The 27,497-nt window shown below is 35.9% G+C and overlaps 1 long non-coding RNA gene across 1 annotated transcript in view; it reads left to right on the top strand.

Moving 5' to 3' along the window:
• Positions 1-18,963, top strand: part of LOC147581498 (uncharacterized) — a 225,684-nt gene extending 206,721 nt beyond the window's left edge. The window contains exon 4 of the long non-coding RNA XR_015249683.1: positions 18,833-18,963. This is a non-coding gene — a long non-coding RNA (uncharacterized LOC147581498). The remainder of the gene's footprint in view (positions 1-18,832) is intronic.
• Positions 18,964-27,497: the final 8,534 nt, after the last annotated feature.

Genomic DNA, 27,497 nt, shown 5'->3' with positions numbered 1-27,497 from the left:
CTGGTTGCCTATCAGCTCAGTGTGAGTGAACGCCATGAGATGACTTTCCTAAAACGCTGAGTAGGAAACGAAAGGTGACAACACGTGCTGCGTGTCATTCAGAGTGTCCGCTGTAAGCGCCACACTCTAACCCTGACATTGACACATTGTAAAACTGCAGGGGTAGCACTGGGGATGGAACGAGGGCTTGAGATACAATAATTTAAGGAATTTATAATACTTAACCTTGAAGAGAGGATACTAAAGGAAAAAAATGAATATTGTCTTCAAAATATTTCTAGATCTGTTAGCTGGAGTAGTAGTAATTCCATTTGGAATTCTAGATCAAGATGGAGCAGTCCCAGGAATAGAGATTTTAATCTGAGAGAAAGAGAGAGTTCTTAGCGGTGGAATTATGAAATGGACAACTTTGAGAGGTACAATTTCACAGCGGCTGAAGGAATTCATGCAGAAGCTGATGTCCTCTGAGGAGTGGTTAGGAGGAAAAAAATCAAGGATTAGATAGTGCTGAACTAGATAAAATGTAAAATCCAGTCTGACACTGAAATTGTATGGTGTGACAAATTCACTTCATGACTAAGAGATTTGTCTTTTTCTCTTTTAATTCTAATAGAGAATTGAGTCTGTATCCATTATAATAGGATATCAAAATATTTACAATGGATAAATGCCTAAATTGCTAAATCAGAAAATAACATTATGTGTACATTATTCATAAATAAATTGGTAAACACCAGAAAAATAAACAAAAGTGAAAGTGGCTGCACCAGAGCAATAGTACCTGGGGCAGCGATGTAACAAGTAAGGGTGGTTTCTATGAAGGGACACACAGGGGCACTTGGTGGCTCAGTCCGTTAAGCTTCCAACTTCGACTCAGGTCATGATCTCACGATTTGTGGGTTTGAGTCCTGCTTCAAGCTCTGTGCTGATAGCTCAGAGCCTGGAGCCTGCTTTGAATTCTGGGTCTCCCTCTCTTTCTGTTCCTCCCCCACTCATGCTCTCTCTCTCTCTCTCTCAAAAATAAGTAAACATTAAAAAAAGCTTTTCTTAATGAATGAAAAAAAAATTTAATACATGGAAAAAACATTGTTGTTGACAATGTCAATTGAGAATAATAAATATTTGACTTTTAGATTTTTTTCCCACACCTGTTCGCCTGTTTCAAAATATGCTACCTGGTACCACTTAGATTTTGTCAATTTTTTTCTTGTTCAAACTGTAATGTCAAACAAATCTATAGTGTTTCATGTAGATTCTGAACAGGGCCACATCAACTGCATTATCTTCAGTTCCACAACTTGCAGTACAGGGCCAGGAGAGTAGTAACTGCCCAGAAGTAAACAGTGAGTGTGTCTGAAATCTCACTTGTTTGTATTTTATTCTGATTTCTAATAAAAACTGGGTAAGTTCTGCAGTGTGTAAAAGAGAGTAGGAGATTGGCTTCTAAGTGTAGTTAAAATAACAAGGTCATACATAAAGAAAATTTACTAGCCAAATTATCTGTAGTCTATTACACTTCTGCACAGCTAGAGTCTGTCATTTTTTCTCAACCAGTGACATGACTTTTCCCCATTTTTCTTCATTATTTCACTCAGTAAAATATGATAGTTTCCCTTCTAGCATTAATACTAGATCTATTTAGATTGAGTGGTAAGTAGATGGATGATTAATATGATAGACAAGGTTACACACACAAACATATAGACATATTGTACTCCAGTTTGCAAATATCTACCTGTCAGAGGTGCCTAAATTCTACCACTAGAAATTCATTTTGTGGCTTGAACAAGTTTCTGTATTTGGTAACAATTCATCAAAATTTACATATCTTTAGGGGCTACTAGCAACTTAACCCTATTATAAATTTAAACCACAGAGAATATAATAATGTCAGTAACTCAGTAAATCTCCGGAAACAGAGAAATCATTGTTTTTGAGAAAAGAGTTGGCTTCCGCTCAAGACACCTTGACGCAAAGAAAGACTGCAAATGCAGCGTGGGGATGCGTTGAAAAAAGAAACACCCCTATGTCTAAAGCCAGGACTGTGGGAAATAGTGGCTACAAAGATTTCAAGAGAGAAGAACACCAGTAACAACGAAAAGTGCATGTAGGGAAGGGAATTCAGAGAATTCTGGCTACAAGTGATAGTGAAAATGTTTTCCTTGGAAAGAAGCTGGCTGGTACCAAGGCCACATGGACCTGGGATCCGGAAAAAAAAAACAAAGAACAACCTCATCAGGAAAAAAAATGAGATATGGGTTGTTTTCTGTCAGGGTGGAAGAGAGGATGCTGAGAGTAAGGTGGAGGAGTGCCAACCAAATTAGACCCACCTCTACGAAAAGCTGGCCTTTTATCATCCATAATAGTGGTGGTCCAAGATTCCCCTTCTTCAGACCAACGTCTAACGTGCTGTGACCCTGGATGAAATTTATTGTTGCTACTCACAGGTAAATTTTAATGATGGAGTTAAGGTCATAAAAACACAATAACCATGTTAGCTATCTATTCAAAGTGATGATACTTAGACAAAGGATTCTGTGAATGTTTATTTGTTCTATTTTGTTTTGCCATCTTCATTATTTTAAACTCTTTTTTCAAATGGGCATATTTTCCATAAACAAATGTAAAATGAATGCCTCCAAAATAAAAATGTAATCGGATTTTTAAGATAAATGGATGATGAGGAATTCGTAAAGGTGTTAATTGACTGAGCATAAGGAATTTGTTTGTTTCATTCACAGTACTAACCACAGTATGAAGTACCCACGTACTAAAATGGAACTTTGAAAGGAGAAGAAACATAAGAGGGGAAAACTAGAAAGGAAGTCCAGATTTGTAGATATGCAAATTGGCACTGTGGCTGGCTGTTGCCATTTGAATTCATCCCATTCAAATTCATGGGAGTATTGCTATAGAATTAGTCCAGAGTAATAACACCAATGGGGGAAGAGAAGGGTAAAGTAGTGGATGCTGGGTTGTGTTTCCCCTTAGATGCTGATGGACATATTAGAGGGCATGTGTGAGACCTTGGCTATAAGGAGAGCTACTTCTGAGCCTGGCTGGCAAAATATGATGTATCGTTTGAATGGAGGCTTTTCTCTTTGCCTGTGAGTAGAATCCTCCAGTGAATTGAATCCCTGCATGTCAGAGAGTTTAGACCATCTGGAATTAATAAACTTGACATGGATATTGATATTCTCATAATGAGCAGGATCTTAGCCTTAATTCCCCAGAAACCAGAGCTGAAGTGAAGGCTTAAGTGCAAACATTTTATTGAGGTATGTGATCTAGGAGGCAGGGGAACAGAACAGGTAAGAAGAAAGAGCAAAGAGAGATGCATTTTCAATTTAACCACAGCTATGGGCAACTGATTTTCTGTTCAATGTTATCTCCTAAAGAGGTGTATGGAATATGTCTCAAGACAATCTGTCTGGAAAAAAATGGACAAATTTTTATCCATTGTCTCCCACACTCCTTTCTTCAAAAGATTTCTCCCCTGGATTAACTTCCCACACTCCTAAGTAGCACATTCTAGAGCACCAGTAGGTCACCGTGACATTATAGTCCATGTGCCAACAGAAAAATCCAGAAGAGTAAGTGATAGGCAAGATAGTGTAAGATTTAGTAAAGGAGTTCATGTGTCATGTATATGAAGAACGAAGCATTTTGGCTGGTCTGAGTTGTTTGCCAGTTAGGTTGATTCAAACCATTATCCCCAAGGTATCGAAGCCATAAATTCCTTCTCTCGTTGGACCATGATTGCTGCAATTTACTGTTTTCACTGAGAAGAGAAGTACCAGAGGAGGACATTGTTATTCCTTTGAGGTCCACAATATTTGTCACTGTCCCTATTGTGTAAAAACGACACTAATTCCTCATGGAATGGGTGGTTTACCTCATTAGTATGGTAACCCCTTTCCTTGCCTGTGGGTACACTGGCATGAGAAACTCAGTGAAACCAGGTGGTAGTTCCAACTTCACGTTACATGGAATCCTTTCTATATTCTCTAGAGGTGCATTTCCCTCTTAGGAACCATTATCTCTTCTTCAGAAAAGTCTAATGTTCGGGAATGGGAGGCAGAAGTTATTCTACCGGTGAATTATTTAGATACAATGAAGAGAGAGGTCAACCCTGCTTCTACCTTGTGTTTCTGAGAATTATGTGTTCTAGATATTTGAGTTCCAGCACCACATATTGGTTGCTGGTTCAGTGTCTCTTCTGCATTCTGGAGGAGTAAGCCTCACACATACAGTGTGCTTTCCTCAAGCTCTTAGTTGAGCCCTTTATATCTATTCTACTTTTCTACTAGCTGCTACTTAGCCCCATGCATCTTGTGGCCAGGAACCCTTTTCACACTTTTTTTGCCCTAAAATCAGTTCCTTTCTCTGAGTGAATGTGCAGAATGCCATGATTTTTTTTTTCTTTCTTTATTAGTTAATCCTAGTGTGCCTCTCTTGAAGTCTACCTAAGCTGAAGAATAGGCATTGGTGATACAGATGTATGTGATAGAGCACCTGGGCAACTCATACTTGGGATTTACTTGTGCCTTCTGAATCTTCACAGGCCTACGCCTGAACTTACCTCTGGCAAGCAAACTCTCAGATGGCCCTCCATGATCCCCATGTTTTGGTGTCCATGCTTTGTGTAATTTCCTCCCCTTAAGTGTCATTGGGACCTGTGACTTGCTTCTAACCAATAGACTTTGGCAAAAGTGATAGGATATAACATGTGTGTTATGTTATATTATATAACTGCCTTGCGTGCTGACTTACCATAGATTCTCCTTGCTGGCTTAATGAAGTAGGTGGCCATTTAGCAAGGAATTGCAGGTGACCTCTAGGAAATGTGGGCAGTCTCTATAAATGGAAGGTGACTTCAAACCTATAGCCAACAAGAAACCGGGGCCCTCAGTTCTGTAATAATAAGGAAATTAATTGTTCCAACAATATGAGTGGACTTGGAAGTTCATTTCCCCCCAGTGATCTCTGGATGAGAATACAGTGCAGTCTGTCGTGACAGGAGCTTGTCAAAGCAGAGGACCTAGCTAATCTGTGCCAAGACTCTTGACCCAGAGAAACTCTGAGATCACGTGTATTGTTTAAGCCACTAAGTCTGTGGTGATTTTGTATATAACAATAGAAAATGAATACAGTGTCTTTCCATTGTATAATGTTATGTTGCAAATTCTCATATTCATCAATGGGCAGATCTGACGATATCCAGCTCACAATGGAAAAATCTGATTGCAAAACCATTTCACATCCTGTGCTAAGGTGTTCAGTCTTTACTGCAGTCCAGTTGCATGACTCTTATGCAGGTCTCACAGGTCCATGCTACAACTTTTATATTTGGCCTTGTTATAGACTTCCTAGAGCATCATTATCTACTACAGGTATGTCTAGCATGTTGGATTTTCTGGGTCACGTGCCGAACTGGCAGAGTCAATTGTGCTCTAGAGCCCTCTGTTTCTCTAGATCCCACTTAAAACTGGTAGCCTTTCAACTTACCCAATAAGTAATGCTGCCTCCAAAATCCAAATTGCCCATCCAGACCTGGGCTTCTTTGTTGGTGATAGAAGGTACAAAGTGAAATCTCTACCTCATGGCATGCTCCAGTTCACTGGACGTCTAAATGTCACCAATTTGGTAAGCCTCTGATTCTCTATTTGGTTTACCTGCCACCATTTATGGTTATACATACATATATATAAATAATATACATATATATGTATATTATATATGTATATATTTAGAATATTTATGTTCTATATTTATTTTAAAATATATATTATATTTTTAAAAATATATTAAAAAATATATATATTTTTTACTGGGGAATTTTTTTTATTTAGGCTTTATTGTATCAAGTCTAATTAAGATAATGTCACCATTAGTGAACGAGCATGATGCCCTGTCTAATATCCAGATAATAAAGATCTCCACAAGTTACCTTTTGATAGAGGACAGGATAGTTAACATAGTCCAGGAGCAAGAGAGTGAATTTGTACTTCCATCCTTATCACACAGAAACAACTTGACTTTGAATTTTTTATCTTAATTGCTTCTCCACTAGAACTGCTCTTGAGACTCTGATCAAATAGTGGCTCCTCTCCTGTTGGGAATCTTTTCATCATCAGTTCCCAGACCTCTGCTCCCCACCTGATAAACTTCTTTTGCTTATTCCCGTTATCTTCATGAAGTTCTACCTCCATCTAATACTCACCCCCAAATACATTATTTTCTTCTTCTTGTAATTTCATAGTGTATGCTTAAAACATTAAATCCAGAGCTTAAGTCATTAAAAACAAAACTTGTTTTGCTCTATTCTCTTTCCTTGAGGGAAGGGAAACATTAATCTTAAAGTACTGCAAGGAGTCTTTTCTAATGTAGCGAAGAAAATAAAGAAAAAAATAAAGACAAATTTCCATATTATACATATTGAATATTCATATTCTGCCACTGCTGTTCAGATATTTTCTTGGATGAATGGATGATTTTACAGAATAGAAACGTTCTAGGCTTGGATTAAGACAGCCTGGGTGTAGTTTGGAGATATATTACAAACTTCATAATAGGAAGTTAAGTTGCACAATATCCTTATTGGGTTAATATAAGAATAAGTTATATATATATATATATATATATATATATATATATAGTATTATATATTATATATAATCTATATCATGTATAATACATATAACATGGTACTATTCCATGATGCAAGCTTTCTATCTACTTATATATGTGTTCTCAATATATATTAGAACTAATTATCAAAGTTATGGGGCTGTGTATTGTTATAACAGAAAATATTTTCTTAGAAAAAGAGAAGTCTCATTTAATTCTCAATTTACTATATAAACTGTAAAATTTAATACTTCCAGTTGAAAACAGAATCATAATCTACAGTGCCTAGAGACAACACCAAAGAAATGTATTCAGTGAAGGTGACTCCTAGCATATCATCATGCAGAGTATATCTGCCACAATCCAGTCAAAATAAAAATAAAAACTCATAAACCTTTTACTGGTTTTGAAACAGGACAATTTAATCCTAGGAATTAGCTGCAAGGGTTACGGAAGAGCTGAGAAGCCAATCAAGTGAGCATGAGGAAGCATGAAAGGCGGGAACACCAGCAAGACATTCTTTTTCCCTAGGCTGGGGTCTCAAAGACAATGGCATTTTCCAGAGCTCAGGGACAATGCCTTTCCGGTGGAAACTGAAACCACACTGGGTCTTTCTGGAGAGACCCACAGAAATATGTAGTCACTGTCTGAGCCTCAGCTTGAGGAATGAGGAGAGGGGGAGCACCTTTTCTTCTTCCTTCCTTCCCACTTCACAGCAGGTAAACCGGATGGAAGTCAGCTGACAAGATAGGCTGGGCAATGCAGCCTGCAGAAAGGACATCAGAGTAAACAAGAAAGTCACATTACATGGCCATTATTATAAGAAGAATAGGTAGATAGTTTCACTTCCACACGATGAATTTGGAAGCGTGTCCATGTATGTAGAACTAAAACCCTTGAAAATATGTATTAAGTGTTCAACCTGTAGCCTCAGTCTTTAAAAGTGGTTTATTGGAAAGAAAACATTTGCGTCAACACTGTTCAAAGACTTTATTAAGAATAAATTCAGACACCCAGATGACTTAGTTTGATCATCCACAGTTTAAGGATTTCTCAGGTGTGTTTGTAAGTTTTCAAGTATATCAATTACTATTATGTTTTCTTAGTAGCCAAATAAGTGCTTACACTAGTGCTTAAAATTGAGGATATTTTTCTTTTGACAAACGTATATTGAGCTCATACTAAAAGCGAGATCAAATGATTAGGGATTCAAAACTTGAGACCCAAGTCTTGCGGTGCCTGACTCACCCCAGTGAGTCACTCAGCTCAGTGGGTTAAGCATCTGACTCTTGATTTTGGCTCAGGTCATGATCTTGCAGTCATGATCTCGAAATTGTAACATGGAGCCTCACGTAGGGCTCGGCCCTGGGCCTGGAACCTGCTTGGGATTCCCTCTCTCCTTCTCTCTCCATTCCTCTCCCACTCACTCTCTCTTTCTATACATAAATAAAATAAATAAATACATAAATAAACAAACACACAAACATTAAAAAAATTGCAAATAACTGCAAATTCTCGTTCAAGATTGCTTATATGGGAGAAAAAAATAACATAAGACTGCAGTGCAGATGAGAAAATAATAATGAATAGGTGATGTTGCAGTTTGAGGGGCCTTCATATATTTCAGAATTTTTTAAATGATATGTTACATTAAAACATTTCAGCTAATACCTGTGATAATAGTATGAGTTGGCATTATACTTCCTCATTTATTGATGAGGAGTCTGAAAGGCAAGCAGAACTTGTAAGCAGAAGAACCCAGTAGAAGCCAATAAATGCTCTGTTGCACTTCAATATGACTGTTGCCTCCACATTTCATAGCAAGACCTCTTGACATTGCACATGGTACAAAAAAATTCAATGAGAGTTTAGATGAGAGAAGATATCTCAGATCTCAAATATATCAGATGTTTTTCTGATGTAAAAAATCAAATGATAAAAAAATGTTCATACCGTGAAAAATGGAAAAAGGAAATTTTTTCTATTTGAAATACAATCTTCATAGAAATCTTTTTAAAAATTGCTTTCAATGCTCTAAATACATTGGCCTAATTTTTCACACTTAGAATTAAAAAGATTAACAATGACTAGAAAACTTTAAAAATGTGTAAAAACCAAAACTAGAAAATAGGAAGCAAATGGATCAAAAACCCATGGCTTTGGAAATAAAGGGCATTGCCTGGTAAAAAGTATATGTCAAGTAATAAGCATATAAAATTAAAAGTCATTTCCAGAGGATTCCTCTAGTTTCAAATAACAAGAAAAGTTGATTTTGAGAAAACTATCAATTCCTTGTTTATTCTGTTCAATAAAAAGCAAAGACAAACTACAAAAGGCAGAAAAATAGTAGAAGACAAAAAGGGAACAAGAACAAAGGCAACAAATAAAAAATAGTAACAATTATGGCAGATATAAACTCAACTATATTGACAATCACTTTGAGCATGAATGGTTTAAATGCACCAATAAAAAGACAGAGATTGTGAAAGTGAATCAAAGATAAGACCCAACTATGTGTGTCTGTAAGAAACCCACTTTAAGTATACAAACACATATAGATGAAAAGTAAAGAAATGGAGAAAGATATACCATGCAAACAATAATCAGAAGGGGCACCTGAGTGGCTCAGTTGGTTAAGCAACCAACTTTGGCTCAGGTCATGATCTCACAGTTGGTGGGTTCGAGCCCCATGTCTGGCTCTGTGCTGACAGCTCAGAGCCTGGAGCCTGCTTCAGATTCTGTGTCTCCCTCTCTCTCTGCCCTTCCCCTGCTGGCACTCTGTCTGTCTCTCTCTCAAAAATAAATAAACATTAAAAAAATTAAAAAATAAATGAAAAAACTTATATTAATTTTAGCCCAAGCTGAATTCAGAGTAAGAAAAGTTATCAGCGATTTTTTTGAAAAAGGCACTATAGGGGTCACCAAGTGGCTCAGTTGGTTGAGCATCCAACTCTTGATTTCAACTTAGGTCATGATCCCAGGGTCATGGGATCGAGCCTTGAGTCAGGCTCTGTGCTGAGCATTGAGCCTGCTTAAGATTCTCTCTCTTTCTCTGCCCCTCTCCCTCCCTCCCTCTCTCTCTCTCTCTCTAAAATAAAATTTTTAAAAAGGCATTACATAATAATAAAGGGGTTAATTTTCCAAGAAGATATCAAAATACTAGCATGTATGTACCTAGCAACAAAGTACACAAATACACAATCAGGAACACAGGAAGGATGTATTTTTTCACTACTTCTTTCAACATTATTTTGGAAGTCCTACCTAATGCAAATAAAAGATGCTGGGAAGGAAAAAATAAAACTTTGCAAATGCCATGATAATCCATGCAGAAAATCCAATGGAATGGATAAAAACACTCCTGGAACTAATAAATGATTGTAACTAATAAGCTGTTATAACTAATAAGCTGTATTCTACAAAGTTCACATACAAAAGTCAATGTCATTCCTATATACCAGCAATGAACAGGTGATATTGAAATTAAAAACATAACATTGTTTACATTAGGACCCTAAAAAATAAAATACCTATATATAAATTTAACAAAATATGTGTAAGATCTATATAAGGCAAACTATAAAACTTTGATGAATGAAATCAAAGAACCAGGTAGAGAGGTATTCAATCTTCATGGATAGAAAGGCTCAATATTGTCAAAATGTTAGTTCTCAACTTGATTTCTCTTTTGAGTGCAGTCCTAATCAAAATCCCATCAAGTTATGTTGTGGATATTGATAAACTAATTCTCAAGATGGTTATCCAAAATATACAAAGAATTCTTAACGCTGACTAATGAGAAAACAACCCAATTAAAAAATAGGCCAAAGACCTTTACAGAAACCTGAGCAATTGCTAAAAAATGCTAACCTTCATCTGAGCTTCCAGTGAGTTGTAGTCACTGATCACAGATCACCAGAAGAAATATGATAATAATGAAAAACTTTTACATATTATGTGAATTACCAAAATGTGACACAGAGACACCAAGTGAGCAAATGCTGTTGGAAAAATGGCACTGATTGAATTACTGGATTCAGGGTTACTACAAACATTCAATTTGTTAAAAACATTATATCTGCAAAGAGCAGTAAAGCAATGCACAATAAAATGAGTAAGTCTGTAGTACTGAGTGAAAGAAGCCAATCTTAAAACGCTACGTGCTGTATAATTTCAATTATATGACATTGTGGGAAAGGCAAAACTATGGAGACAGTAAAAAGATCAGTGGTTGCCAAGGGTTTCAGGAGAGGAAGAGACGAATAGGCGGGGCACAGGGGATTTGTAGGGCAGTGAAAATACTTTGTAGCATAATGTATTATTCTATCTGTGCCATTATACATTTGCCCAAATCCATAGAATGTACAACACCAAGAATCATCCTAATATCAACTGAGGACTTTGTATAATAATGATTTGACAATATAGTTTCATCATTTGTAAGTTTTAAGGATGTTGATAATGGGGAGGCTGTATGTGCGTTTGGACAGGAGGCATATGGAAAATCTCTGTACCTTTCTCTCAATTTTGCTGTGAACTTAAAACTTCTCTAAAAAATAAAGTCTATTAGGGACGCCTGGGTGGCTCAGTCGGTTAGGCATCCAGCTTTGGCTCACATCATGGTCTCACGGTTTGTGAGTTCAAGCCCCTTGTGGGGCTCTGTGCTGAGCCTCTGTGCTGAGCCTGGAACGTGCTTCAGATTTTGTGTCTCCTCTCTTTGCCCCTCTCCTGTGCTCTCTGTCTCTCTCAAAAACAAATAAAACATTTAAAAAAATAATAAAGTCTATTAAAGAAAAAAATGCACACAAAAGACAAGAGTGGATTTTACAAGCCACAATTTCCTACCCCTTTAGCAATTGATTTTGTGGCTTTTCACGCTATATTCCATGACCCATCAACAGCTAACCTCCCGGGGCTTTGCTAACATCTGCGGAAAAGAGCATCTTCTGGAATCAGACATGTACTAATTTGTAGCCATGAGTTTGCACAGCATTGATATCTTTTCTATTTCTGCAGAAATGGATTTATTGAGAGTATTTCAATTAAGTTAGTAAAGGTCACTAAAAATTGGTAGCCCAATGTGTCCTTTGAAAGTCAATGTTATGCCCGGTGGTAGTTTTGGTTTATTGATTGTTGTTTCTCATGTTCTCTGCCACTTTCTTAGATATATTAGTACTTTTCATCAGCCAGGTGAAGATGTTTTTCTGTGACTTGGTTAAGCAAGTGTCAACTTGTGTCTTTCTTATGGTTCTGTCTTCTCAAGAGAACACTGTTATTGCCTCTCTTGCATGAACGTGTAAATTCTTCACATTCACCCGTCAAAAAAACAACTAATAAGGTAGATTGCATGCTCATTTTACTGAGTACTAAATTGTTTTTCCTGGTCTCCAAAGAATGGATGATAATTAACTGTCTTTAAATTTAACACTTGAGAAGTGCTTAGGGGAAAACGTGCTGATTTAGGTTTTACAAAAAAATAGTTCTTTTACTGTATGTTCTTGTCTTTTCAGTGAACTGGCCAGGACAATTTACATTTTCAAAAGGCTTGAGATTTTGGTTTAAATAACAAAGGTTAGACCAAGGGCTGTGACCCTTTCTGCTTGTTTTGGTACAATCTGCCCCAGTGGTAGAATTTCAGCCTTAGAAAAAAAAAAAAATCTACAGAGAAAATAGCTACAATGTAAGGCAAATAAACTGGAGGGTAGAGTAAAATTGCTTTAAATATGCAGCATTCTTATAAAATTACCTTGTCTTCCCCCCTTTCTCTCTCTCTCTGCCCCTCCCCCACATGCGCACGCATGCGCGCTCTCTCTCTCTCTCAAAAAGAAATTAATAAACTTTAATAAAATAAAATAAAATACTCATTCCTCCAGTGACCTGCATTCCCTCAATCAAAGGAACCAGAAGAGAACAAACTGTTTTGGTTAATCAAGACACATTTTCTTACCATCACATTGTTTTACTCATTACCTAATAACACTAAATATAATTTTATTTTATTTTATTTTATTTTGTTTTAATATATATTTTTTAATGTTTACTTTTGAGAAAGAAAGATAGTGAGCTCAAGCCGGGGAGGGGCAGAGAGAGGGAGACACAGAACCCAAAGTAGGCTCCAGGCTCTGAGCTGTCAGTACAGAGCCCCACACAGGGCTCGAACCCATGAACTGTGAGATCATGACCTGAGCCGAAGACATACACTTAACTGACCGAGCCACCCAGGGGCCACTCCAGCATCTTGATTTCAACTTTCAACCTCCAGAAACATGAGACAATTAATTTCTGTTGGTTAACCCACTCAGTTTGCAGTACTTTGTTACAACAACCTTAGGAAACTAATACAGGTACATTCTTTTCAAGTTTATGTGAAAACCTTTCATTTTAAAACCTGTTATCGAATATGTTGTATCATCTTAATTTTTAATTCTTTAAAACATCAGTTCATAATGGTTAGTGGTTTAGAACTGTTTAAACATTGTTTAAACATATTTATAGACATGAAATTTTTCCTGGCGTTTCTTCCCCAATACTTGCCTTGGCCTGTTATGATTCTTCCTTTCTGCCCATTTATTCCCTAAGTCTCTTTCTGATTCTTTACCTAAACAATTCATGTGAGAATTCCTATCTTGTCGATCTTCTCTTTCCATCAACCACTTCCATATAACTGTGTAGGTATATAGTCAACTTATTAGTAGTTCTCCTGGAGTAGGGATAACCCCTAATACTGACTCTTCTAATGCAGTGACAGAAAGGCAAGACCAAAGATGTCATTGAAATATGAACGTACCCCATGGGACCCAGCACCAGAAGCATTTGAAGAATGGAGGAGAAATCGATTTTGAAATGTACATAACTGAAAATTCTTCTCATACTGAGTGAATAACATGTAATTAGAGAATTTGTTTCTCAAGTAGTAGAAGTTCTCTCTTTTGGGGCATATACAAAGATAAACACATCATACCATTTTTTGGTGTCAATTACACAAAATAGAATTTATCAGAGTTGCTGGGTATGCAGGGCACAAACATAAAATCAGTGAGTGTGTAAGTAACAACTCCTATGTGAAAGAAACTTGAGATTTCCCCCAGATTTGAAAACAATCCCTAAACTTGTATGATATTCCATTAACAAGTTACAATGCTACAAATATTTTTTAAACAACTGGTGTGTGTGTTTTTTTAAATTGACCATGCTAGCAGAAAAATAGAATTTTCCTTCTAATATTTTTATAGAAAACGATATTACAGGGGTGCCTGGGTGGCTCAGTCAGTTGAGCATTCAACTTGGGCTCAGATCATGATCTCATGGTTCATGGGTTCGAGCCCAGCATTGGACTCTATTATGACAGTTCAGAGTCTGGAGCCTGCTTTGGATTCCGTGTCTCCCGCTTTCTGCCCTACCGCACCCCCTCCCCCGACTCATGCTCTCTCTCTCTCTCTCTCTCTCTCTCTCTGTCTCTCTCTCTCTCAAAAATAAATAAACACAAAAAATTTTTTTTCTAAAGAAAAGTATGTTATAAAAGCACCTCGATTTGAAGAGCAGGTCAAAGAGCACACAGCCAAAATATAAGAAAAGAAGGATTATAGAAGTATGTCAGGCATAAATAACGTGAAAACATTATGTTGTTTTCTGGACTTTGTTATGTTTAAAGAATTTGTTAGCTTTTTAAAATTTGTAATTTACTATTCCCTTTCTCATTCTAAGTAAATGTTGCTTTCATATATAATTCTGCATTTATAATTTTATATTTTGCAAACCATATAAAGACACCCTTTAAAAATCAAACTAAAAGCATCCCAACTTAACTTTTCAAGCCAGATCTCAAATATGTCTTTTTTGACATCACCTGACATGAGGAGGGTGGAAGAGAGAAAGTCAGATTTGAAAAAGAAACAGTAATTTTTTAACAATTATGGTTAAATATCTTACTTTTCATTTCACAAAAAAACATCTGATGATGTGAACTCATTGCTAGAAACTCTCCCACAGCTTTGGAAGGAGTTGGTACTGTTGAAACTCGCCAGTAAATCCTTCTTTGCCCCCCTGAGTATCAGCCCATTCTCTCCATAATTTCATGGCGATAGTTCAGTTCCTCATTAAATACATTTTGCAGGGCATTTAGTGTATTTCAGGCCCCGTGTGTCTAGATGTCGGTGTAGTAATAGTGAATAAGACAAAGTCCGTGTTCCCATAGCGCTTTTCTGTCACGTGGGGAGGGTGGGAATAGCCAATTAGCAAGTAAATACACAAATAACCAAGGCTAATTTAGGTAGTCAGATAAGCAATGCAGAAAATAAAATAGATGATAAAGATGACTGAGGTATTGAACAACTTGAGATCGTACTAGATGGTGATTCTAAGAAGATGATATTGTGATACATAATAACAACATAAACATAAACCATCACCATAAATGTTTTGGGAGAAATTATTTTAAAGAGAGTAAATACTAAATGCAAGCATTCAGGGGTAGGAAAGTGTGGCATGTTCAAGGAAGGTAAAAACGGTGATGCTGGCCAGAGTAGGAAAGCAGAGAATGGTAAGGAACGAGGGGGGAGAGACTTCAAGGCAGGATTAGTAAGATTGATGGATGTGAGTCTAATTGCCAAAGGCTATTCCTTCCTGAATGTTTCAAAGGCACTTCCAAATTTATCGTATTTAAAACCAAATTCGTTATCTTTCTTCCACAAGTATGTTTATGCTTCTACAATGTCCATCTCATTTAATGAAATCATCTCCTCCCAGTTGCCCAACTTAAAACAAATCTCCTACTCTGCCGCATAATTCTTCCCTGAATTCCAAATCTAGTCTGTGACTGAATCTTATTTGTTGATTGTTCCTCACAAGTATCTCTCATCGTGCACTCGCTATTCTAGTTTCTCACTCACCATCTCCCCTGGAGTTGTGTCACTTCACTTCCCTTTTAGAGACCCCACTGCTTCTGGTTTTATTTCCTCGAGTTAGTCTTTCCAGGGCAAATCATCGTGATCTTTGTCAGCAATGATCGGTCACTTCCTTCCGATGTTAAAGCCTCCTAGTGGTCTGTCACGGCACAAATAAGAAAGTCTACACCCTCAGCCATGGAACGCAAGGTGCTTTAGGTCTGGCTCTTGCTTACAACTCCAGTCTCCGACCCGTCACACAAATTAATTCTCCCACAAAACCAAACTACTTCCAATTTCCTTTATGTTCCCACTACTTCAAACCCTTATTCTTTGCACATGCTGTTTCTGACATTTGGAATGACTCATTCCATTACATCCCCTGCTGTGTCCCTGCAAAACTCATCCTTGAAAGCCTAGGTTTAGGGCCCATATTTTGTGGTAACTCTTCTCTTCAACACTTAAGCCTTCTCTCCCCACCACGCACCACCACCACCACTTGACCTCTTATGGCCTCTATGTTTCTGCGGCATTTTGCACAGAGAGTAATTTTGGAACGATAGTTTCCCTCTGTTGATATCCTTTAGAATGATTTGATGCCTGTGCCTCAAGCAATGTGATGAGGAGCCCAAAGAACTTGTGCCTAAACAGCGCAACTATTGATCATAAGAATAAAATGTTAGATGTACAGGGAATTTAAAGATTATTAAGGTGAGCCCTTCATATTACAAATGAAGAAACTGATAACCAGAAAGTTTAAGCAGCCAAGGTCACCATATCTAGTTTGTGTGTGTGTGTGTTGTTGTTGTTGTTGTTGTTGTTGTTTTGTTTTGTTTTTCTGTTGTTTTTTTTTGTTTTTTTTTTATGGGGCTCATAAGAACTTCAAATTTCCTGCCCACGGAGCTTTTGCCTGGGGCTTTGAGCACCATTGGGTACTTCGTCCATCATCTCCCATATTTACGTTCATGTATGATACCTTCAGTGGAAAGCTGATAGGTAGCTGTGGATGCATTTACTTCATTTACATTAAGCACCCTCCCAGCATTCGTGAATGAAGGAAACAAAAGTCTGGAGTGTGTAATTCCCTAACTGATACTGCAAACAACTGAGTGTTACTGTGCATTCACCTATTACTTCATTCATTAATTCTTTAGTCAAACACTTACTAATCACCTTGAATGTGCAGAATGCCATACTTTGTGTTGAAAATTAAAAAGCAAATAGGGAACACAGGATGCTCTTTGCACACCAGAAAGTCACAGAGAAACAAAACAAATGATCATAATATTAAAACAGAATTGGAAAAGCCGCACTGAACATATGAATAAATCAAGTTGTGCATGATTTTGGAAATCTCTTAGGAAAGAGCCACCAACTTCTTTAGAGAAAATCGCATTTCAGCTCTACGTTTGTTCAGTTAAAAAGAGAGGAAAGTAAAAGATAAACCATGAAATAAACCCTTCATCAGCGTTGTTTTTTAGTGACAGCTTAAATTAATCTCAGTGATAATGCCACCTTGTTTCCCGTACCATGGAACATAGTTAAGATAGGTCAGTGATATCCATATGCCAATAAAATTTAGGATTATTTTAATTTTTAAAATCTTAGGTTTTATTAGTTTAGTCTTAAGTGTTTCAGCTTTAAAGTTTAATTTTGATTTTCTTTCTGTGGTCTCTGATTTTGGAGCAAGTCCAGAATTCATTTCTGATTCTCCTTTACCAATATGAGCAACATGCTGATTTTATTGCCACAAGAATGTCTCTCTGATGAGTTCTTCAAAATATGGCTTGGGAAATTGAAATAAAATAAAAATTTTCTTCTGCTCTTGTAATGGGACTGTATCCTATTTCACAGTTTAACAAATCTTTACAAACTTTTTATTTCATTTGTCTTTTCATATTTGTTTGCTTGGTCCGTGTCCAAAGGTAAATACGTACATGTGCAAACCCATTCTTACTGTAGAGCTTAGTCATCCAAACCCATGGATTTCTGGAAATCTAAAAAAGAAACAATTATTGAATGTTGCTAGTTTGATTCCCAAATATAAAAGTTTATAGCGTTTTACATAAACACTCCAAAGCCCTAGCCATGCATTTTAATTTATTTTGTTTATGGTAAAATTTCTCCTACGGTTTTTCAACATTTTTCAACATTCAGTTTAAATTTTTGAAGAAATCATGGGGCACCTAGGTGGCTCAGCCAGTTAAGCATCCTACTCTCATGGGCTCAAGTCGTGATCTCACAATTCCTGAGTCTGAGCCCCACGTCGGGCTCCTTTCTGACAGTGCAGAGCCTGCTTGGGCTCTCTCTCTCTCTCTCTCTCTGCACCTCTCTGTCTCTCAAAATAAATAAATAAACAAAAAATTTTTGAACAAACTTTCTCTTATTATTACTCTTGGAAAAGAAGAGTCTGTAGGATTTTTCTTCTTTGAAGAGTATTTCATAAACTTATAAAACATCAAATCTAAAAATTAAACTTTTTGTAAGTGCATGTATACCTGTGTTTAACATGGAAATACGAAAGTATAGCCACCATTAGTCATGCAAATAATAATTCATATCTATGCATATATGTGTATAAATATAAATGTTTCTTGTAATTTTTAAAATAATGTATCATGGGCTTGCGTTATTATTTTTATTATTGTTGAACGCATGCCTACTATACCGTCACAAATCAGTTATTTATATTAGGACAGTGAAACTAAGTGACTTACCCAAGATCACACAGCTAGATTATTTACTAAACTGGGTTGTAATAAAGCAATATTTAGGACATGTTATAGATTTTTTTAATATGTAAATTTACACCTTAATGGCATGATCTTTTGTTTTGCGATTAAATTTCCAAAGGGCATTTCTGACATTCATATTAGCTTATTTCAAATGGAAATTAATTTCCTGTTGACAAGTGTTGTGAGTTTCAAAATATCCCCTGTGCACATGTTTGCTGAAAAGGTTATTTGTATTACAAATGTTTGTAGCAAAGATACCTAAGCTTTTATTATGCATACATATCTTTATGTACATAGTACTCATTATAAGTTTATGAGATTATTTTTCTGTAGTGACTTTTGGAAACTACTCTGCAGCTTTATGATTGTGCTGTGTGTTCCATGTCTTATTTAAATGTGATTTTGGCCTTTAATTTTTAACCTTGTAAGTTTCGTTACTGTGTATTCCAATTTCATCTGAATAACCATACCAAAAGAAAACTTAGAACTCTTCAGCTCTAAATTCGTGTAACTAAAAGTAGCTCTTCTAATGTCTGTTATTGTGATCAGCATTTTAAAACTCAAGCCAAGGCTTTTGATTGGCAGAGATCCTGAGGACGGGAATTGCACACAGCCCCACAGCTGGAGGAAACCATCAGAATGCGGGGGACAGTACTTCTGCCGAGTAAGTTTCTTGATTCCGGAACTGTGGAATAGACCAAAAAACCAAAGCATCTGGCAGGATATGTGGCAGCTGGAAAATACACATATTTTAAAGCCCTTAAGATGCCTGTGGTTTAACACATATATATCATTATTCTAACATTTGCTAAAATAAAATGCAACTACACATTACTGAATATTATTGATTTTCTTTTACATCAGGACAATTTCGACTGTCTTAATGCTCTCAAATAATATCTTAGAACTCACTTGTGTGCTAAGCAGAAACCTAGAGAATAATTTATATATTTTTTTGAACATCTAAATGAATTAAAACTTAAAAAAAAACATAACCCAAGGTCCTTAAGAACTGATCATTCCCCTTGCTTTAACCTGAATTCTTCTTTCATTAGAAAAGATTCACTACTCAACGAATATTTCATCTTCATTCATAAAATGGAGTCTTCATTTCTGGGGCAGGTTTGAATTTAGAAGGAGAAAAAGACTTCACCTAGGAAATTAAATATGTGCATATATGTATAGGTGTATACATACACAAGCTTGTGGTTTCCTTCAGTAAGTTAATTTACAGTTGTTTTTTTTTTTACTATAAGGAAGAAATGGGTGTGCATATGAGTGTGTTTTAATGTTTTCAGCAGTTCCACAGATAAAAGTTTCCACACAAACACTTGCTTTTCGCTTAAGAAAACCTATCCACCTTTGGCCCACCTAGATAAGGATATTTCTATAGGAAGAAGGAGGAAGAAGAGGAGGGGGAGGGGGAAAGAAGGAAGAGGAAGACAAAGAAGGTGAAGAAGGAGGAAGAGAACCACCTGAGCAGGTCCAGTGAAAAGCCTTGTTTCACAGTAGTTTGTACAAAGCTGCATAAATGTGTGCAGCTGTTTTCCTTCAGTTATACAGTAGTATTTATTCAGAGACTTCCTGCAACTCCTGTGGCCATCAACTGTTTAGAGAGAACGTGTAAATCCAGTGAGTGAGCAAGCACTGTGCGCTGAAAATGTCATTGTAAAACTAAGGTGGCCAGAGACGACAGCTCTAGAGTTGAATTCTAAGACCCAAGCCAGCTCTGATGAATCTGACTTATATTTTGTTACTCAAATCTGGTGGCATTTTTATGCTCGATGAATTATTTATTTATTTATAAAGTTTATGTATTTTGAGAGAGAGAACATGAATGGGGAAGGGGCAGAGAGAGGGAGAGAGAGAATTTCAAGCAGACTCCGCTCTGCCTGCACGGAGACTGGAGTCCAGTGCGGGGCTTGAATTCACGACCCCAAGCGATCAGGATGTAAGCCGAAATCAAGAGTCAGATGCTTAACCGACTGAACCACCCAGGTGCCCCTGCTAGACGAACCATCTGATTTTATTTTAAGCTGGTGCCTTTACTTTAACATGAAATACTAATTAAGCCTTGTTAATTCTTTAAGATACTTCTTTCTCCCCCTTCCCTTCTAGTGGTTATAGAAGAGCAATTATAATCAGTTCTGTAAGATGCCTTGTTTTCTTCATTTTTATTAAAATAAATTGTTTAGGGGCGCCTGGGTGGCGCAGTCGGTTAAGCGTCCGACTTCAGCCAGGTCACGATCTCGCGGTCCGTGAGTTCGAGCCCCGCGTCGGGCTCTGGGCTGATGGCTCGGAGCCTGGAGCCTGTTTCCGATTCTGTGTCTCCCTCTCTCTCTGCCCCTCCCCCGTTCATGCTCTGTCTCTCTCTGTCCCAAAAATAAATAAACGTTGAAAAAAAAAAATTAAAAAAAAAATAAATAAAAAAAATAAAATAAAATAAATTGTTTAACGTGAGACTTTTCAGTGAAAGAAGTCTTAAAACTTTAGTATCTTAAAGTTCAGAATAAGTAACTAAAAGGTAGCTTAAGAAAATTTTAAAAAGTAAAGGGATAATCATTTCATAGCATGTGTGTGCATATATACACATACATGATAGATAATAAATAGATAGCCATAAAATTATTAAAACAACATTTTCTAGCCTGGGATATAGTCTCAAAAGAAAATAGAAACATACACACCTAATTTTATTTATACAGCAATTTCTCATTTTTTTTACAATAGACACAAGATAGTACGGTTTTTGTCTGTAGAGTTTTCTCAAGAGAAATACCCAAAACCAGTGTGAGACATCTCCATTCTTTTTTTTACTAAGATATGAAAGCAAATTTTTTAAAAATTTTACTTACAATATAGTTAACACATGGAGTTATATTAGTTTCAGATGTAAAATAATAGTGATTCAACAATTCTATTTATTACTCATTTCTCATCAAGATAAGTGTACTCTTAATCCCCTTCACCTACTTCACCCATCTCTCCTCTAGTAAGCATCAGTTTGTTTTCTAGTTAAGAGTTTAGTTAACAGTCTATTTGTAGTTAAGACTCTGGTTTTTGGTTTGTCTCTTTTTTTTCCTTTGTTTTTTGTTTCCTAAATTCCACATGTGAGTGAAATCATATGCATTTGTCTTTTTCTGACTTATTTTACTTAGCATTATACTCTAGATCCATCCATGTTGTTGCAGATGACAAGATTTCATTCTTTTTATGAGTAATATTCTATTGTGTATATATCCCACTTCTTTACCCATTCATCTATTGATGGCCACTTGGGCTGCTTCCATAATTTGGCTATTGTACATAATGCTGCAATAAACATAGGGTTGCATATTATCTATTCAAATTAGTGTTTTGTATTCTTTGTGTAAATACCCAGTAGTGAAATTACTGGATCATATGCTAGTTCTATTTTTTTATGTTTATTTATTTATTTTTGAGAGAGAGAGAGAGAGAGAGGCAGAGAAAGAGGGGGAGACATCTCAATTAAGCTCTGCAATAAGAGTGCAGGGACGATGCGGGGCTCTAACTCATGAACCATGAGATCATGACCTGAGCCGAAGTCGGACACTTAACTGACTCAGCCACCCAGGCACCCCTATGCTAGTTCTGTTTTTAACTTTTTGAGGAATCTCAATACTTTTTTCCACAGTGGTTGCACCAGTTTGCATTCCCACCAGCAGTGCACAAGGGTTCCTTTTTCTCCACATCCTCACCAACACTTGTTTCTTGTGTGTTTGATTTTTGGCATTCTGACAGGTGTGAGGTGATATCTCATTTTGGTTTTGATTTACATTTCCCTGATAATTGACAGTGAGCATCTTTTCATGTGTCTGTTGGCCATCTGTACGTCTTTTTGGAAGAAATGTCTATTCATGTCTTCTGCCCATTTTTTAATTGCATTATTTGGTTTTGGCTGTTGAGCTGCATAAATTATATATTTTGGATACTAACCCTTTATTTAATATATTATTTGTAAATATATTCTCCCATTCAGCAGGCTATCTTTTAGTTTTATTGGTCATTTACTTTGCTATTCAGAAACTTTTTTATTTTATAGTCTCAATAGTCTATTTTTGCTTTTAATTTTCTTGCCTCTGGAGACATATCTAGAAAAATGTTGCTATGGCCATTGTCAGAGAAATTACTGCCTGTGCTCTCTTTTAGGACTTTTATGTTTCAAGTGTCACAGATCTCTAATCCATTTTGAGTTTGTTTTTGTGTACTATGTAAGAAAGTGGCCCACTTTCATTCTTTTGCCCAGTTTTCCCAACACCATTTGTTGAAGAGACTCTCTTTTTCCCTTGCACATTCTCGCCTCCTTTGTCATAGATTAACTGACCACATAATTGTGGGCTTATTTCTTAGCTCTCTATTCTGTTCCATTGATCTATCTATTTTTATGCTAAGATTATACTGTTTAGATTACTACAGCTTTGTAGTATAACTTGAAATCTGGGATTGTGACACCTCCAGTTTTGTTTTTCTTTCTCATGGTTGCTTTGGCTATCCAGGGTCTTTTGTGGTTCCATACAAATTGTAGGGCTGTTTGTTCTAGTTGTGTAAAAAATGCTATGGGTATTTTGATAGGAATTGCATTAAATTTGTAGATTGCTTTGGGTAATACATGCATTTAAACAATATTTGTTCTTCCAATCCATGAGCATGGAATGTCTTTCCCTTTCTTTGTGTCATCTTCAATTTCTTTTATCAATGTTTTATAGTTTTCAGAGTGCAGATCTTTCACCTCTTTGGTTAAGTTTATTCCTAGGTATCCTATTATTTTGGGCTCAAATATAAATGAGATTGTTTTCTTAATTTCTCTTTCTGCTGCTTTATTAATAATGTATAGAAATGCAATGGATTCTTTTAAATTTTTTCAACATTTACTTATTTTTGAGAGACAGAGTGTGAGCTGGAGAGGGACAAAGAGACAGGGAAACACAGAATCTGAAGCAGGCTCCAGGCTCTGAGCTGTCAGCCCAGACCATGATGTGAAGCTTGAACTCACAGACCGTGAGATCATGAGGTGAGCGCTGAAGTTGGACATTTAACTGACTGAATCACCCAGGCACACCTGCAATGCATTTTTTTATATTGATTTTGTATCCTGTGATCTCACTGAGTTCATTTTTTGTTCTAGTAGTTTTTTGGTGGAGTCTTTCAGGTTATATTTATATATATATATATATATATATATATATATATATATATATATATATGACATCCCCTTTCAAGAGGAACTAAAAGAAAATCACAACCCTTATTTGCCTCTTATTATTCTGTATATTCATTTGATGAGACTAGTTCTTTCCCCTCTCTCTAGCTGAAATTCAGATGAAATTCCCCTCAAGATTTTTCCAGTCAATTCCTTCAGTCAGTTATTAAAATGTTCAGTCCCATAAAATTGTCAAGATTCCTTGTTGATTTAAAGGTAAAATTTCCCTTTCCCATCTTGTTCTTCCAGTTGAAGAAGGGGATGTGAAAGTGTCTTCTCTCTTGCACATAATATAGGAAGATTGGACTTCATTTCAAAGAAAATGTAGAGTCATTGAAAATACTTAATCAGAACAGTAGTATAGTTATATTTCAGTTTATAACTATGATTCATTTAGAGAGTGGATTTAAAGTAAAGAAGACCAGAGGCAGAAGAGAACAAAGGAGATTCCCCCCCCACCCCAACCAATTATCCATGATAGATCTTGTAGTGATGGAGAAGAAAGAGAAGGAAAACTAAGAAAGTAAAAGCTGTGTGCACTGAGTGACTGTCTAGATGTAAGTGGGGAAGAATAATGTGAAATCAAAGGTAAATCTCAGATTTGCAGATTGGATGAATGGGTGGAATCTGTTATTTTCTGTGAAGGTACACAGAAAGTGGAGTTTTAGAGCAGGTGTTAAGTTCAATTTTAAATATGTTGAGTTGGGGGTGCCTGGAAGGCTCAGTCCATTAAGCTCCTGCCTTTGGTTCAGGTCATGATTTCATGGTTCATGAGTTCGAGCCCCACATCAGACTCTCTATTGTCCTCACAGAATCCCCTCCAGATCTTCTGTCCCCCTCTCTCTTTGTCCTTCCTCTGCTCATGATCTCTCTCTCTCTCTCTCAAAAATGATAGATAGATAGATAGATAGATAGATAAATAAATTGAGTTCAAAGTTCATATGAGACAAAATGAAGATGACCATTGGACACTTGTATCTGTTAGAGATACAATCTCTGTTAGAGGTTGTCAAATGGACGATAATGATCTTTGAAAACTTTATGGTAGATACATATAGTTAGACATATAAATATCTTCATAGAGTATATATGAAATATATGTATGTATATTTTTTTCTAGAATTTCCATTTGGTTCTTTAACAGACATTACATTTTTTCTGCTAAGATTTATGCATTTAATTATTATATGTATTTTTTTATTTTCATTGCTAAGCCTAGTTATTATAAATGATGCTTTTAAAAACTTCTCTGCTAATTACACATGGATCATCTCACAGACCCTATTGATTGCCTGTTTTTGTTGTAACAGTTGGATTGAGATATAATTCATATATGAGAAAACTTATCCATTTAAAGTCTATACTTTTGTAGTTTGTGGAATAGTTACAAAGTTGTGTGTTGATTGATTTTTGTTTTTAATATTAGTCACATTTTGATATTTCTTTGTGTATCTAATAATATGGGATTATATCCTACATTGTGATTGATGCCTTACAGAGACTCTGGATTCTGATATAGTCTATATCTGTATCTATAGATAAATATACATACATATATGGCTAAAGTGATGGTTAAATCCACAGAATGAGAAAAACAAGTCAAGGAAGAAAACACACCTGGGCAATGCCCATGTATACAATGAGTAGTTTACAAAGAAGACAGAAAAGAAAATGAGAATAAGTAGAGATTATGTTATCACAGAAATAAGATGGATTATTCCTAAATTAGCAATTTATTGATTTTATTTAAAAATCTTAATTTCTCAATTCTATGAACAAGATTACTTATTTCCATTTCATTATAAATATATTTCATCCTTCCAGAAATTAAAAGAAAATGCAATGTAAATAAATTAAAAGAAAACTTACTTTTAATGTTTATTTATTTTGAGAAAGAGAGAGAGTGCATATGCGTGAGAGGGGCAGGGGCAGAGAGAGAAGGAGGGAGAGAATCGCAAGCTGGCTCCCTGCTGTCAGCACAGAGCCCCATGCTGGGTTCTATCTCAAGGTTGATGAGATCATGACCTCAGCCAAAATCAAGAGTCTGACTTTTAACTGACTGAGCGACCCAAGTTTCCCAAAATTTGCTTTAACAAAATATCCACATCTGCCTGATTAGGTCTGGATCACTCTGATGGGGAGGGAGGCAGTGAAGGGAGTGAGTGTTGGTAACTGTGTTGTTATCAACACCTTTTCATTCTCTCCTTGTCACCATTTGTGAATTTAGCCAGTTAGAATGCAGGATTTCTTCAAGGGTTACAGTACAGGTGTTCTCTGGCACATTATCATTTCACCATTATGCATATGTACCTTGGATTCACCTCCTTTTCTGGATCTCTTTGTCATTAGAAATGCAAGTTTATCACTTGGATCTTTATCTGTGATAGAGTTTTGTTGAAATCCCGACCATAAGTCACACACTGGTGTTAACTATTTTAAATAGTCTCTAGGGCCATTTTTTTATAAATGGAAATTGAAAGCCTCTTTATCTCAATTAAATGAGGTACAAATTTTTGTATATGAGAAGAGATATTTAAACTCACCAAACAAAAATCTTTGTGAGCTAAGTCCATCACTTTTCTGGTGGAGTAAATATTTTCAGCTTTATTGCTACTAATGAGAGTGCTATCAACTTAAAACTGGAATTTTGATTTTAACTGTGTTTTTGGAAGAAATTTATTTCTTCTATAATTTAGTTGAATGGATTAATCATTGTAAAATAAAGTGTTTATTTTTTGAGTGAGCTATAATGAGACTCTACTATTTGTATAGCACTCACTATAATTTTGTTCAAGTTTTAAGGAGTAAAATACCAAATTTAACAATAAATGTAGAAATATTGAAATTCACTTATATCTTTATCCTAGTATAGAAGATCTGGAATGAATGATTAGATAGATAGATAAATAGATAGATAGATAGATAGATAGATAGATAGATAAACATAAATGAAATAGTATCAGCCAGAAGATGAGAGAACCAGTCTAATTTCTCAAGCTGGTAAGTAATATTTCCAGACTGTATTGCTATAACTGACTAAATATTGGTACTAAAAAAAAGTAAAACTTTATCATTGTTCTTGAGGATATTTTTTCCAACTTTATTGAGAGATACTTGACATATAGTATTATGTAAGCTTAAGATGTACAGGTGATTATTTGATACACATATTTCATGAAATTATTACTATAGTAAAGTTAGTTTAACACTTCAATTATCTCACATAATTACCATTTTGGTTTTGTGGTGAGAACATTCAAGGTCTATTCCCTTAACAACTTTGAAGTATATAATACAGTATTGCTAACTATAATCATCATTAGATGTCTAGAAGTTATTAATTTTATAACTAGAAGTCTGTACTCCTTGACTAACTCTTCCCATTTCCAATCCCCTGGCAACCACCATTCTATTTTCTGATTCTATGAGTTTGGCTTTTTTTAGAGTCCACATATAAGTGATATTATACAGTATTTGTTTTTCCCTGTCTGACTTACTTCACTTAGCATAATGTCCACAGGGTCCATGTAGGTTTTCATAAATGGCAGGATTTTCTTCCTTTTTATGGCTGCATCATATTCCACATGTATTATATTTATATGAATAGATATGTATATATAGAATGTTATATATATTCACATTTTTATCCACTCATTTATCAATGGATTAAGCTGTTTCTATAACTTGGCTATTGTGAATAATGATGCTATGAACACAGGAGTGGAAATATCTCTGTAAGACAGTGATTTCATTTTCTTTGGATATATACTAGAAGTAGAATTGTGGGATCTTATGGTAGTTCTATTTTTACCTTTTTGAGGAAACTCCATACTTTTTCCATAGTGGTTGAACATATTTGCAGTCCCACAAGCAGTGCGTGAGGGTTCCCTTTTCTCCACATCTTCACCAACACCTGTTACCTGGTTAGCTTGTTTGTTTTTTATGATTCTAACCATTCTAACAGATGTGAAGCAATATCTTATTGTGGTTCTATTTGCATTTCCCTGATGATTAACAATGTTGAACTTT

Source organism: Puma concolor, chromosome B1 (genome assembly GCF_028749965.1).
Source record: "Puma concolor isolate L17-30 chromosome B1, mPumCon1.1.hap2, whole genome shotgun sequence".
Taxonomy (NCBI): Eukaryota; Metazoa; Chordata; class Mammalia; order Carnivora; family Felidae; genus Puma; species Puma concolor.
Note: the sequence above shows the minus strand (reverse complement) of the source record. Positions and strands in the feature narration are given on the sequence as shown.